We start from the raw sequence: 12,559 nt of genomic DNA, 5'->3' as shown, positions 1-12,559 counted from the left end.
ACCTATGATGATGTGTGGTATAATCAGGGACCAAGCATATCTCTCTTCATCAGAAATTAGACCAAGGAATTGGCTTATTATCAAGATTTGAGAGATTGAGTCACCAAAGGATTGGAGCTCAATCAATAAAGATTGCCAAGAGGTCAATGAATTGCATGATTGAAGATGAGATGAGATGGATTTAATCCAAGAGAATAACATCTCCTGATCTCAATAAATTCCCCATATTCTTATCTTACCCATTCTTTATAGCTTTCTTTACATTCTGTTAATCCCCATTCCCATTTACAATTAAGTCATTTATGTTTCTGCACTTTACTGCTTCTCTTTATTTTTGAGTCATTTACATTCCTGCTTATTTACAATTCTACAATCACAATCTATATTGCTCAGCTTAACTAATTTACCCATTAATTAAAATTGCTCTAATCTACCAATCTTTGTGGATACGATCCCACTCCACTGTGGGTTATTACTTGATGATAATTTTGGTGCGCTTGCCAAAAGAATGGATTCATGATTTTATATAGGGAGTGAATTCTGGTCATCAAGTTTTATGGCGCCGTTGCCGGGAATTGGTTTGAATTTGACAATGACTAAATTGATGGGAAGCTAGATTAAGCATTTCTTTACCTTGTTAGAATTTATTTTAGTCTTTTAATTCTTTATTTTATTTAATTTTTTATCTTGTGTCATTTTACTTGGATCATTTTACCTATTCATTATTCATATTTCCATTTTTTTACTGCTCCATTAACTGTTTGATTAATTGCATCAACCAAACTAACCACTAATCTCAACAAGATTTTTTTTACTTCACTTGTCCTCTGCTTGTTGCTGTTGAATGTATGACAGGTAGAAGGGGAGAAACTTCATCCTCCTTCGATAGTGAACCTGAGAGGACCTTCCTTAGATTAAGGAGGGAAGCAAGAGGCAAAGGCATAGTTGGAGAGGAAGTAGTATAAGAAGATCTGGGAGCTACTATGGAAGAAGAGGTGCATAACCATGTTAGAGAAGATGCTGGCAATCATGTTGGGCAAGAAAGGAGAGTCTTAGGCTATTACATCAATCCAAACCCAGGAAACTGTGGCAGTAGCATCCTAAAGCCAACAATTCATGCTAACAACTTTGAGTTGAAACCTCAACTCATCACACTTGTCCAGAATAATTGTTCATATGGTGGAGGTGCTCAAGAAGACCCAAACCAATATCTCAATACATTCTTGAGGATTTGTGACACTGTAAAGTCCAATAGCATACATCTTGACACCTACAAACTACTTTTGTTCCCTTTTTCTCTTAGAGATAAGGCAGCAAAGTGGTTGGAAGCATTTCTGAAGGAGAGCTTGACCACTTGGGATGAAATTGTGAATAAGTTTCTAGCAAGATTCTACCCTCCACAAAGAGTCAATAGATTGAGAACTGAGGTGCAAACATTCAGACAGCAAGATGGTGAAACACTTTATGAGGCCTGGGAGAGGTTCAAAGACTTGACAAGGAAGTGCCCTCCGGATATGTTAAACGAATGGGTTCAACTACACATCTTCTATGAAGGACTATCATATGAAGTGAAAAAAGCTGTGGACCACTCTTCAGGGGGTTCACTCAATAAGAAGAAAACCATCGAGGAAGCCATAGATGTTATTGAAACTGTAGCAAAAAATGAGTACTTCTATGCTTCAGAAAGAGATCAAAAGAAAGGAGTGCTGGAACACAATTCTATGGATGCCTTGTTGGCACAGAACAAGATGATCGCAACATAATTAGCAGCTCTAACAAAGAAGGTAGAAGCAAGCCAAGTCTCAGCTGTCCAAGCCCAAGCACCACCACAAGAAGGAGATGCACCAGAAGTTAAATGTTAATGGGAGAAGGCAAATTATGTGACAATCCCTCTAGACCACCATATGATCCAAACTCCAAGACATACAACCCAGGTTGGAAGAACCACCCAACTTTTGGGTGGGGAAACCAACATGACCACAAACTATACCACTCTAATCAATACAACAACCACAATCCCAACCATCAATCAAGTAACAACAGACCCTATCACAACTCACACAATACATCATATCACTCTACACAGCAAATACACAACAACCACCACAGAGATACATCAATCCCCACCATACAACCAAGTGAAACCAGCAGTAATTTCTCAAAATTGGAGGCTGCCATAGCACAATTGTCAGCACAACTTACCCGAACTATCTCCACTGTTCTGGAGAGAGAACTATGGTGCGCGAAATTGTGATCACTACAACTTCACACAACTAACCAGCAAGTGCACTGGGTCGTCCAAGTAATACCTTACGTGAGTAAGGGTCGATCCCACGGAGATTGTTGCTATGAAGCAAGCTATGGTCATCTTGTAAATCTTAGTCAGGCAAACTCAAATGTATGATGGTGATGAACGAAAATAACATAAAAGATAAAGATAGAGATACTCATGTAATTCACTGGTAGGAATTTCAGATAAGCGCATGAAGATGCCTTCCCTTCCGTCTCTCTGCTTTCCTACTGTCTTCATCCAATCCTTCTTACTCCTTTCCATGGCAAGCTTATGCAAGGGTTTCACCGTTGTCAGTGGCTACCTCCCATCCTCTCATTGGAAATGTTCAACGTACCCTGTCACGGCACGGCTATCCATCTGTCGGTTCTCAATCAGGCCGGAATAGAATCCAGTGATTCTTTTGCGTCTGTCACTAACGCCCCGCCCTCAGGAGTTTGAAGCACGTCACAGTCATTCAATCATTGAATCCTACTCAGAATACCACAGACAAGGTTAGACCTTCCGGATTCTCTTGAATACCGCCATCAGTTCTCGCCTATACCACGAAGATTCCGGTTAAAGAATCCAAGAGATATTCACTAAGCCTCGTATGCTTGTAGAACAAGAGTGGTTGTCAGTCACTTTGTTCATGAGTGAGAATGATGATGAGTGTCACGGATCATCACATTCATCAAGTTGAAGAACAAGTGATATCTTGGACAAAGAACAAGCGGAATTGAATAGAAGAACAATAGTAATTGCATTAATACTCGAGGTACAGCAGAGCTCCACACCTTAATCTATGGTGTGTAGAAACTCCACCGTTGAAAATACATAAGCATAAGGTCTAGGCATGGCCGAATGGCCAGCCTCCCAATGATCTAAGATAGCATAAAACGAAGATAGCTACCAAAGTCCCCTAATACAATAGTAAAAGGTCCTACTTATAGAAAACTAGTAGCCTAAGGTTTACAGAAATGAGTAAATGACATAAAAATCCACTTCCGGGCCCACTTGGTGTGTGCTTGGGCTGAGCAATGAAACAATTTCGTGTAGAGACTCTTCTTGGAGTTAAACGCCAGCTTTCATGCCAGTTTGGGCGTTTAACTCCCATTTGGGTGCCAGTTCCAGCGTTTAACGCTGGGATTTCTTGAGGTGACTTTGAACGCCGGTTTGGGCCATCAAATCTTGGGCAAAGTATGGACTATCATATATTGCTGGAAAGCCCAGGATGTCTACTTTCCAACGCCGTTGTGAGCGCGCCAATTGGGCTTCTGTAGCTCCAGAAAATACACTTCGAGAGCAGGGAGGTCAGAATACAACAGCATCTGCAGTCCTTTTGAGTCTCTGGATCAGATTTTTGCTCAGGTCCCTCAATTTCAGCCAGAAAATACCTGAAATCACAGAAAAACACACAAACTCATAGTAAAGTCCAGAAAAGTGAATTTTAACTAAAAACTAATAAAAATATACTAAAAACTCAACTAAAACTACCAAAAACATTCTAAAAACATACTAAAAACAATGCCAAAAAGTGTATAAATTATCCGCTCATCACAACACCAAACTTAAATTGTTGCTTGTCCTCAAGCAACTAAAAATCAAATAAGATAAAAAGAAGAGAATATGCAATGAATTCCAAAAACATCTATGAAGATCAGTATTAATTAGATGAGCGGGGCTTTTAGCTTTTTGTCTCTGAACAGTTTTGGCATCTCACTCTATCCTTTGAAATTCAGAATGGTTGGCTTCTTTAGGAACTCAGAATCCAGATAGTGTTATTGATTCTCCTAGTTAAGTATGATGATTCTTGAACACAGCTACTTCATGAGTCTTGGCCGTGGCCCAAAGCACTCTGTCTTCCAGTATTACCACCGGATACATACATGCCACAGACACATAATTGGGTGAACCTTTTCAGATTGTGACTCAGCTTTGCTAAAGTCCCCAATTAGAGGTGTCCAGGGTTCTTAAGCACACTCTTTTTGCCTTGGATCACAACTTTATTTCTTTCTTTTTCTTTCTTTTCTTTCTTTTTTTTCGTTTTTTTTTTTCGCTTCTTTTTTTTTTTGTATTCACTTCTTTTTCTTGCTTCAAGAATCATTTTTAATGATTTTTCAGATCCTCAGTAACATGTCTCCTTCTTCATCATTCTTTCAAGAGCCAACCTTCATGAACCACAAATTCAAGATACATATGCACTGTTTAAGCATACATTCAGAGAACAAGAGTAATGCCACCACATCAAATAATTAAACTATTATAAAATTTAGAATTCATGCAATTCTTTCCTTTTCAATTAAGCACATTTTTATTCAAGAAAGGTGATGGATTCATAGGACATTCATAACTTCAAGGCATAGACACTAAATACACTAATGATCACAAGACACAAACATGGATAGACATAAGCATAGAATTCGAAAAACAGAAGAATAAAGAACAAGGAAATCAAAGAACGGGTCCACCTTAGTGATGGCGGCTCTTTCTTCCTCTTGAAGATCCTATGGAGTGCTTGAGCTCCTCAATGTCTCTTCCTTGTCTTTGTTGCTCCTCCCTCATGATTCTTTGGTCTTCTCTAATTTCATGGAGGATGATGGAGTGTTCTTGATGCTCCACCCTTAGTTGTCCCATGTTGGAACTCAATTCTCCTAGGGAGGTGTTTACTTGCTCCCAATAGTCTTGTGGAGGAAAGTGCATCCCTTGAGGCATCTCAGGGATCTCATGATGAGAGGGGTCTCTTGTGTGTTCCATCCTTTTCTTAGTGATGGGCTTATCCTCATCAATGGGGGTGTCTCCTTCTATGTCAACTCCAACTGAATAACAGAGGTGACAAATGAGATGAGGAAAGGCTAGCCTTGCCAAGGTGGAAGACTTGTCCGCCACTTTATAGAGTTCTTGGGCTATAACCTCATGAACTTCCACTTCTTCTCCAATCATGATGCCATGAATCATGATGGCCCGGTCTAGAGTAACTTCGGACCGGTTGCTAGTGGGAATGATTGAGCGTTGAATGAACTCCAACCATCCTCTAGCCACGGGTTTGAGGTCATGCCTTCTCAATTGAACCGGCTTGCCTCTTGAATCTCTCTTCCATTGTGCGCCCTCTTCACATATGACTGTGAGGACTTGGTCCAACCTTTGATCAAAGTTGACCCTTCTTGTGTAAGGATGTTCATCTCCTTGCATCATAGGCAAGTTGAATGCTACCCTCACGCTTTCCGGACTAAAATCCAAGTATTTCCCCCGAACCATAGTAAGATAATTCTTTGGATCCGGGTTCACACTTTGATCATGGTTCTTGGTGATCCATGCATTGGCATAGAACTCTTGAACCATCAAGATTCCGACTTGTTGAATGGGGTTGGTAAGTACTTCCCAACCTCTTCTTCGGATCTCATGGCGGATCTCCGGATATTCACCCTTTTTGAGTGAAAAGGGGACCTCGGGGATCACCTTATTCAAGGCCACAACTTCATAGAAGTGGTCTTGATGTACCCTTGAGATGAATCTATCCATCTTCCATGACTCGGAAGTGGAAGCTTTTGCCTTCCCTTTCCTCTTTTTAGAGGTTTCTCCGGCCTTGGATGCCATAAATGGTTATGGAAAACGAAAAAGCAACGCTTTTACCACACCAAACTTAAAATGTTTGCTCGTCCTCGAGCAAAAGAAGAAAGAAGAGAGTAGAAGAAGAAGAAATGAGGGAGAAAGGGATGGCTATGTATTCGGCCAAAGAAGGGGAGAAGTGGTGTTTAGGTTGTGTGAAAATGAAGGAATGAAGAAGGGTATTTATAGGAGAGAGGGGAGATGGAGTTCGGCCATTATGGGTGGGTTTGGGAGGGAAAGTGGTTTGAATTTGAATGGAAGGTTAGGTGGGGTTTTATGAAGGATGGATGTGAGTGGTGAAGAGAAAGATGGGATTTGATAGGTGAAGGGTTTTTGGGGAAGAGGTATTGAGGTGATTGGTGAATAGGGGAAGAAGAGAGAGGGTGGTGGTGGGGTAGGTGGGGGTCCTGTGGGGTCCACAGATCCTGTGGTGTCAAGGAAAAGTCATCCCTGCACCAAATGTTGCTCAAAATCACGTTTTGAGCCATTTCTGGCGTTAAACGCCGGACTGGTGCCCATTCCTGGCGTTCAACGCCAGGTTCTTGCCCTTTTCTGGCGTTTAACGCCAGTCTGGTGCCCCTTTCTGGCGTTAAACGCCCAGAATGGTGCCAGACTGGGCGTTAAACGCCCAATTGCTAGCCTCACTGGTGTTTAAACGCCAGTGAATTCTTCCTCCAGGGTGTGCTGTTTTTCTTCCTGTTTTTCATTTTGTTTTTGCTTTTTTCATTGATTTTGTGACTTCTTATGATCATCAACCTACAAAAAAGATAAAATAACAAAAGGAAATAGTTAATTATAAAACATTGGGTTGCCTCCTAACAAGCGCTTCTTTAATGTCATTAGCTTGACAGAGGACTCTCATGGAGCCTCACGGATACTCAGAGCAATGTGGGAACCTCCCAACACCAAACTTAGAGTTTGACTGTGGGGGTTCAACACCAAACTTAGAGTTTGGTTGTGGCCTCCCAACACCAAACTTAGAGTTTGACTGTGGGGGCTCTGTTTGTCTCTGATTTGAGAGAAGCTCTTCAAGCTTCTTCTTCATGATGACAGAGGGATGTCCTTGAGCCTTAAACACCCAGGATTCTTTATTCACTTGAATGATCAACTCTCCTCTATCAACATCAATCACAGCCTTTGCTGTGGCTAGGAAGGGTCTGCCAAGGATGATGGATTCATCCATGCACTTCCCAGTCTCTAGGACTATGAAATCAGTAGGGATGTAATGGTCTTCAACTTTTACCAAAACATTCTCTACAAGTCCATGAGCTTGTTTTCTTGAGTTGTCTGCCATCTCCAATGAGATTCTTGCAGCTTGCACCTCAAAGATCCTTAGCTTCTCCATTACAGAGAGGGGCATGAGGTTTACACTTGACCCTAAGTCACATAGAGCCTTCTTGAAGGTCATGGTGCCTATGGTACAAGGTATGGAAAACTTCCCAGGATCCTGCCTCTTTTGAGGTAATTTCTGCCTAGACAAGTCATCCAGTTCTTTGGTGAGCAAAAGGGGTTCATCCTCCCAAGTCTCATTTCCAAATAACTTGTCATTTAGCTTCATGATTGCTCCAAGGTATTTAGTAACTTGCTCTTCAGTGATATACTCATCCTCTTCAGAGGAAGAATACTCATCAGAGCTCATGAAAGGCAGAAGTAAGTCCAATGGAATCTCTATGGTCTCATTTTGAGCCTCAGATTCCCATGGTTCCTCATTGGGGAACTCAGAGGAGATTGGTGCACGCCCATTGAGGTCTTCCTCAGTGGCGTCCACCTCCTCTCTTTCCTCTCCATATTCGGCCATGTTTATGGCTTTGCACTCTCCTTTTGGATTTTCTTCTGTGTTGCTTGGGAGAGTACTAGGAGGGAGTCCAGTAATTTTCTTACTCAGCTGACCCACTTGTCCTTCCAAATTTCTGATGGAGGACCTTGTTTCAGTCATGAAACTTTGAGTGGTTTTGATTAGATCAGAGACCATGGTTGCTAAGTCAGAGGTATTCTGCTTAGAACTCTCTGTCTGTTGCTGAGAAGATGATGGGAAAGGCTTGCCATTGTTAAACCTGTTTCTTCCACCATTATTGTTATTGAAACCTTGTTGAGGTCTCTCTTGATTCTTCCATGAGAAATTTGGGTGATTTCTCCATGAAGAATTGTAGGTGTTTCCATAGGGTTCTCCTAGGTAATTCACCTCTTCCATTGAAGGGTTCTCAGGATGATATGCTTCTTCCTCAGATGAAGCATCCTTAGTACTGCCAGGTGCACTTTGCATTCCAGACAGACTTTGAGAAATCAAATTGACTTGTTGAGTCAATATCTTATTCTGAGCCAGTATGGCATTCAGAGTATCAATCTCAAGAACTCCTTTCTTTTGACTAGTCCCATTGTTCACAGGATTCCTTTCAGAAGTGTACATGAATTGGTTATTTGCAACCATTTCAATTAGCTCTTGAGCTTCTGTAGGCGTCTTCTTCAAATGAAGAGATCCTCCAGCAGAGCTATCCAAAGACATCTTGGATAGTTCAGAGAGACCATCATAGAAAATACCTATGATGCTCCATTCAGAAAGCATGTCTAAGGGACATTTTCTGATTAATTGTTTGTATCTTTCCCAAGCTTCATAGAGGGATTCTCCATCCTTTTGTCTGAAGGTTTGGACTTCCAATCTAAGCTTACTCCATTTTTGAGGTGGAAAGAACTTTGCCAAGAAGGCATTGACTAGCTTTTCCCAAGAGTCCAGACTATCTTTAGGTTGTGAATCCAACCATATTCTAGCTCTGTCTCTTACAGCAAAAGGGAATAGCATCAGTCTGTAGACCTCAGGGTCTACCCCATTAGTCTTGACTGTGTCACAGATTTGCAAGAATTCAGCTAAAAACTGATGAGGATCTTTGGTGCACGAAATTGCAATCACACTTTTGCAACTCCGCACAACTAACCAGCAAGTGCACTGGGTCGTCCAAGTAATACCTTGCGTGAGCAAGGGTCGATCCCACGGAGATTGTCGGCTTGAAGCAAGCTATGGTTATCTTGTAAATCTTAGTCAGGATACCAGAAATTATCAGGATTGATTGTAAAAAGCAAAAGAACATGAAAAAGGTACTTGTGTTGCAGTAATGGAGAATAGGCTGGGGTTTTGGAGATGCTCCATCTTCTGAATCTCTGCTTTCCTACTGTCTTCTTCATCAAACACGCAAGTCTCCTTCCATGGCAAGCTGTGTGTAGGGTTTCACCGTTGTCAGTGGCTACCTCCCATCCTCTCAGTGAAAGCGATTGCATATGCTCTGTCACAGCATAGCGGAATTCATCTGTCGGTTCTCAATCAGGCCGGAATAGAATCTAGTGATCCTTTTGCGTCTGTCACTAACGCCCTGCCTTCAGGAGATTGAAGCACGTCACAGTCATTCAATCATTGAATCCTACTCAGAATACCACAGACAAGGTTTAGACTTTCCGGATTCTCTTGAATGCCGCCATCAGTTCTAGCTTATACCACGAAGATTCCGATTAAAGAACCCAAGAGATATCTACTTAATCTAAGATAGAACGGAGGTGGTTGTCAGTCACACGTTCATAGTTGAGAATATGATGAGTGTCACGGATCATCACATTCATCCGGGTTAAGAACAAGTGATATCTTAGAATGGAAGCAAGCATGATTGAATAAGAAACAGTGGTAATTGCATTAATCCATCAAGACACAGCAGAGCTCCTCACCCCCAACCATGGGGTTTAGAGACTCATGCTGTGGAAAGTACACAAGAAACGTGTAAAAAATGTCATGAGGTCATAAGGTACAGATACAATGTCAAAAGATCCTATAAATAGTAAACTAGTGTCCTAAGGTATACAGAAATGAGTAAATGACAGAAAAATCCACTTCTGGGCCCACTTGGTGTGTGCTTGGGCTGAGCAATGAAGGAATTTCGTGTAGAGACCTTTTCTGGAGTTAAACGCCAGCTTTCATGCCAGTTTGGGCGTTTAACTCCAATTTTTATGCCAGTTCCGGCGTTTAACGCTGGAATTTCTGTAGGTGACTTTGAGCGCCAGTTTGGGCCATCAAATCTTGGGCAAAATATGGACTATTAAATATTGCTGGAAAGCCCAGGATGTCTACTTTCCAATGCCGTTGAGAGCGCGCCAATTGGACTTCTGTAGCTCCAGAAAATTCACTTCGAGTGCAGGGAGGTCAGAATCCAACAGCATCTGCAGTCCTTTTTGGTCTCTGGATCAGATTTTTGCTCAGGACCCTCAATTTCAGTCAGAAAATACCTGAAATCACAGAAAAACACACAAACTCATAGTAAAGTCCAGAAAAGTGAATTTTAATTAAAAACTAATAAAAATATACTAAAAACTAACTAAAAGATACTAAAAACATACTAAAAACAATGCCAAAAAGCATACAAATTATCCGCTCATCAATCTTCCATTGGAAGTCCATGGAACTTGCAATTCTGTTGCATTAGAGAAACTAATTGAGGCTTAAGCTCAAAGTTGTTTGCTCCAATGGCAGGGATAGAGATGCTTCTCCCATAGAAGTCGGGAGTAGGTGCAGTGAAGTCACCCAGCACCTTCCTTGCATTGTTGGCATTGTTGTTGTTTTCGGCTGCCATGTGTTCTTCTTCTTTGAAGAATTCGGTCAGGTCCTCAACAGAGAGTTGTGCTTTAGCTTCTCTTAGCTTTCGCTTCAAGGTTCTCTCAGGTTCAGGGTCAGCTTCAACAAGAATGCCTTTGTCTCTGCTCCTGCTCATATGAAAGAGAAGAGAAAAAAAAATGTGGAATCCTCTATGTCACAGTATAGAGATTCCTTGAGGTGTCAGAGGAAACGAAAAATAGAAGAAGGAGGTAGAAGAATTCGAACTTGATTAGATAGAGTTCGAATTGTGCATTAAGAAGGAGTAGTACTCCATAAATAGAAGGATGTGAGAAGGAGGGAAGAGGATTTTCGAAAATTAATTAAAAAGATGTCAAAAACATTTTGAAAATTGATTGATAATTTTCGAAAATTGAAAGTGGAAAAGAAATCAAGTGATTTTTGAAAAAGATTTTGAAAATAGAAATAAAAAAGATTTGATTGAAGACTGATTTTGAAAAAGATGTGATTAAAGAGATATGATTGAAAAGATTTGATTTAAAAACAATTTTAAAAGATATGTTTTGAAAACAATGTTTTAAAAGATTTGATTTTGAAAATCAATGACTTGTCTAACAAGAAAAGATATGAATCAAACATTAAACCTTCCTCAACAGGAAAGGCAACATACTTGAGATGTTCAATCAAATCATTAATTGTTAGTAAGTATATTTGAAAAAGGAAAGAAATTGATTTTGAAAACATTTGATTGAAAAGATATGATTTGAAAAAGATTTGATTTTGAAAATCTTTGAAAACTTGAAAAAAAATTGATTTGAAAAACAAAATCTTCACCCTTTGCCATCCTGGCGTTAAACGCCCAGAATGGTATACATTCTGGCGTTTAACGCCCAAAATGCTACCTCTTTGGGCGTTAAACGCCCAACCAGGTACCCTGGCTGGCGTTTAAACGCCAGTCTGTCTTCTTCACTGGGCATTTTTGAATGCTCAGCTTTTTCTGTATAATTCCTCTGCAGCATGTTCTGAATCTTCAATTCTTTGTATTATTGACTTGAGAAGACACAAATTAAAAATATTTTTGGATTTTTTTAATAATCAAAGTGTAACAAGAATCAAATAACAATGCATGCAAGACACCAAACTTAGCAGTTTATATACTACTGACACTATATGAGACACATAAACACTCAAGCCAAAAGAATTCAAAGATCAGAGTAAGAAATCATCAAGAATTACTTGAAGATCCTTAAGACACATGAATGAATGCATGCAATTGACACCAAACTTAAGATGAGACACTAGACTTAAGCAAGAAACATAAAATTTTTTTTTTTTTTTTTGAAAATCAAGTGGAAAAAGTTATCAAAATTCTTAATGAGAATTCCAGGAATCAGTGCAATGCTAGTCTAAGACTCCGGTCCACGAATTAGACATGGCTTCACAGCCAGCCAAGCTTTCAAAGAAAGCTTCGGTCCAAAACACTAGACATGGCCAAAGGCCAGCCAAGCCTTAGCAGATCACTGCTCCAAAAGCAAGATTGATAGAAATCAACAAGCTCTTGTGATGATAAGTTGAAACCTCGGTCCAATGAAATTAGACATGGCTTCTCAGCCAGCCAGATTTCAACAAATCATCATGAAACTCTAGAATTCATCTTCAAGAATTTCAAAAAAAAAAAATACCTAATCTAAGCAACAAGATGAACCTTCAGTTGTCCAAACTGAACAATCCCAGGCATTGTTACCAAAAGCTTGCTCAAAACTTGAACAATCCCCGGCAACGGCGCCAAAAACTTGGTGCGCGAAATTGTGATCACTACAACTTCACACAACTAACCAGCAAGTGCACTGGGTCGTCCAAGTAATACCTTACGTGAGTAAGGGTCGATCCCACGGAGATTGTTGCTATGAAGCAAGCTATGGTCATCTTGTAAATCTTAGTCAGGCAAACTCAAATGTATGATGGTGATGAATGAAAATAACATAAAAGATAAAGATAGAGATACTCATGTAATTCACTGGTAGGAACTTCAGATAAGCGCATGAAGATGCCTTCCCTTCCGTCTCTCTGCTTTCCTACTGTCTTCATCCAAT

The 12,559-nt window shown here is 40.4% G+C and overlaps 1 non-coding gene across 1 annotated transcript; it reads right to left on the bottom strand.

The window, feature by feature from the left end:
• Nucleotides 1-1,412: 1,412 nt before the first annotated feature.
• LOC130942588 (small nucleolar RNA R71) lies at nucleotides 1,413-1,518 on the bottom strand. Its single transcript, XR_009071154.1, has one exon. It is a non-coding gene; the product is annotated as a small nucleolar RNA R71 (small nucleolar RNA).
• Nucleotides 1,519-12,559: the final 11,041 nt, after the last annotated feature.

The sequence above is a fragment of the Arachis stenosperma genome, chromosome 7 (assembly GCF_014773155.1).
Source record: "Arachis stenosperma cultivar V10309 chromosome 7, arast.V10309.gnm1.PFL2, whole genome shotgun sequence".
Lineage (NCBI taxonomy): Eukaryota > Viridiplantae > Streptophyta > Magnoliopsida > Fabales > Fabaceae > Arachis > Arachis stenosperma.
The sequence above is the reverse complement of the archived record's forward strand: the minus strand, read 5'-3'. Positions and strand labels throughout refer to the sequence as shown.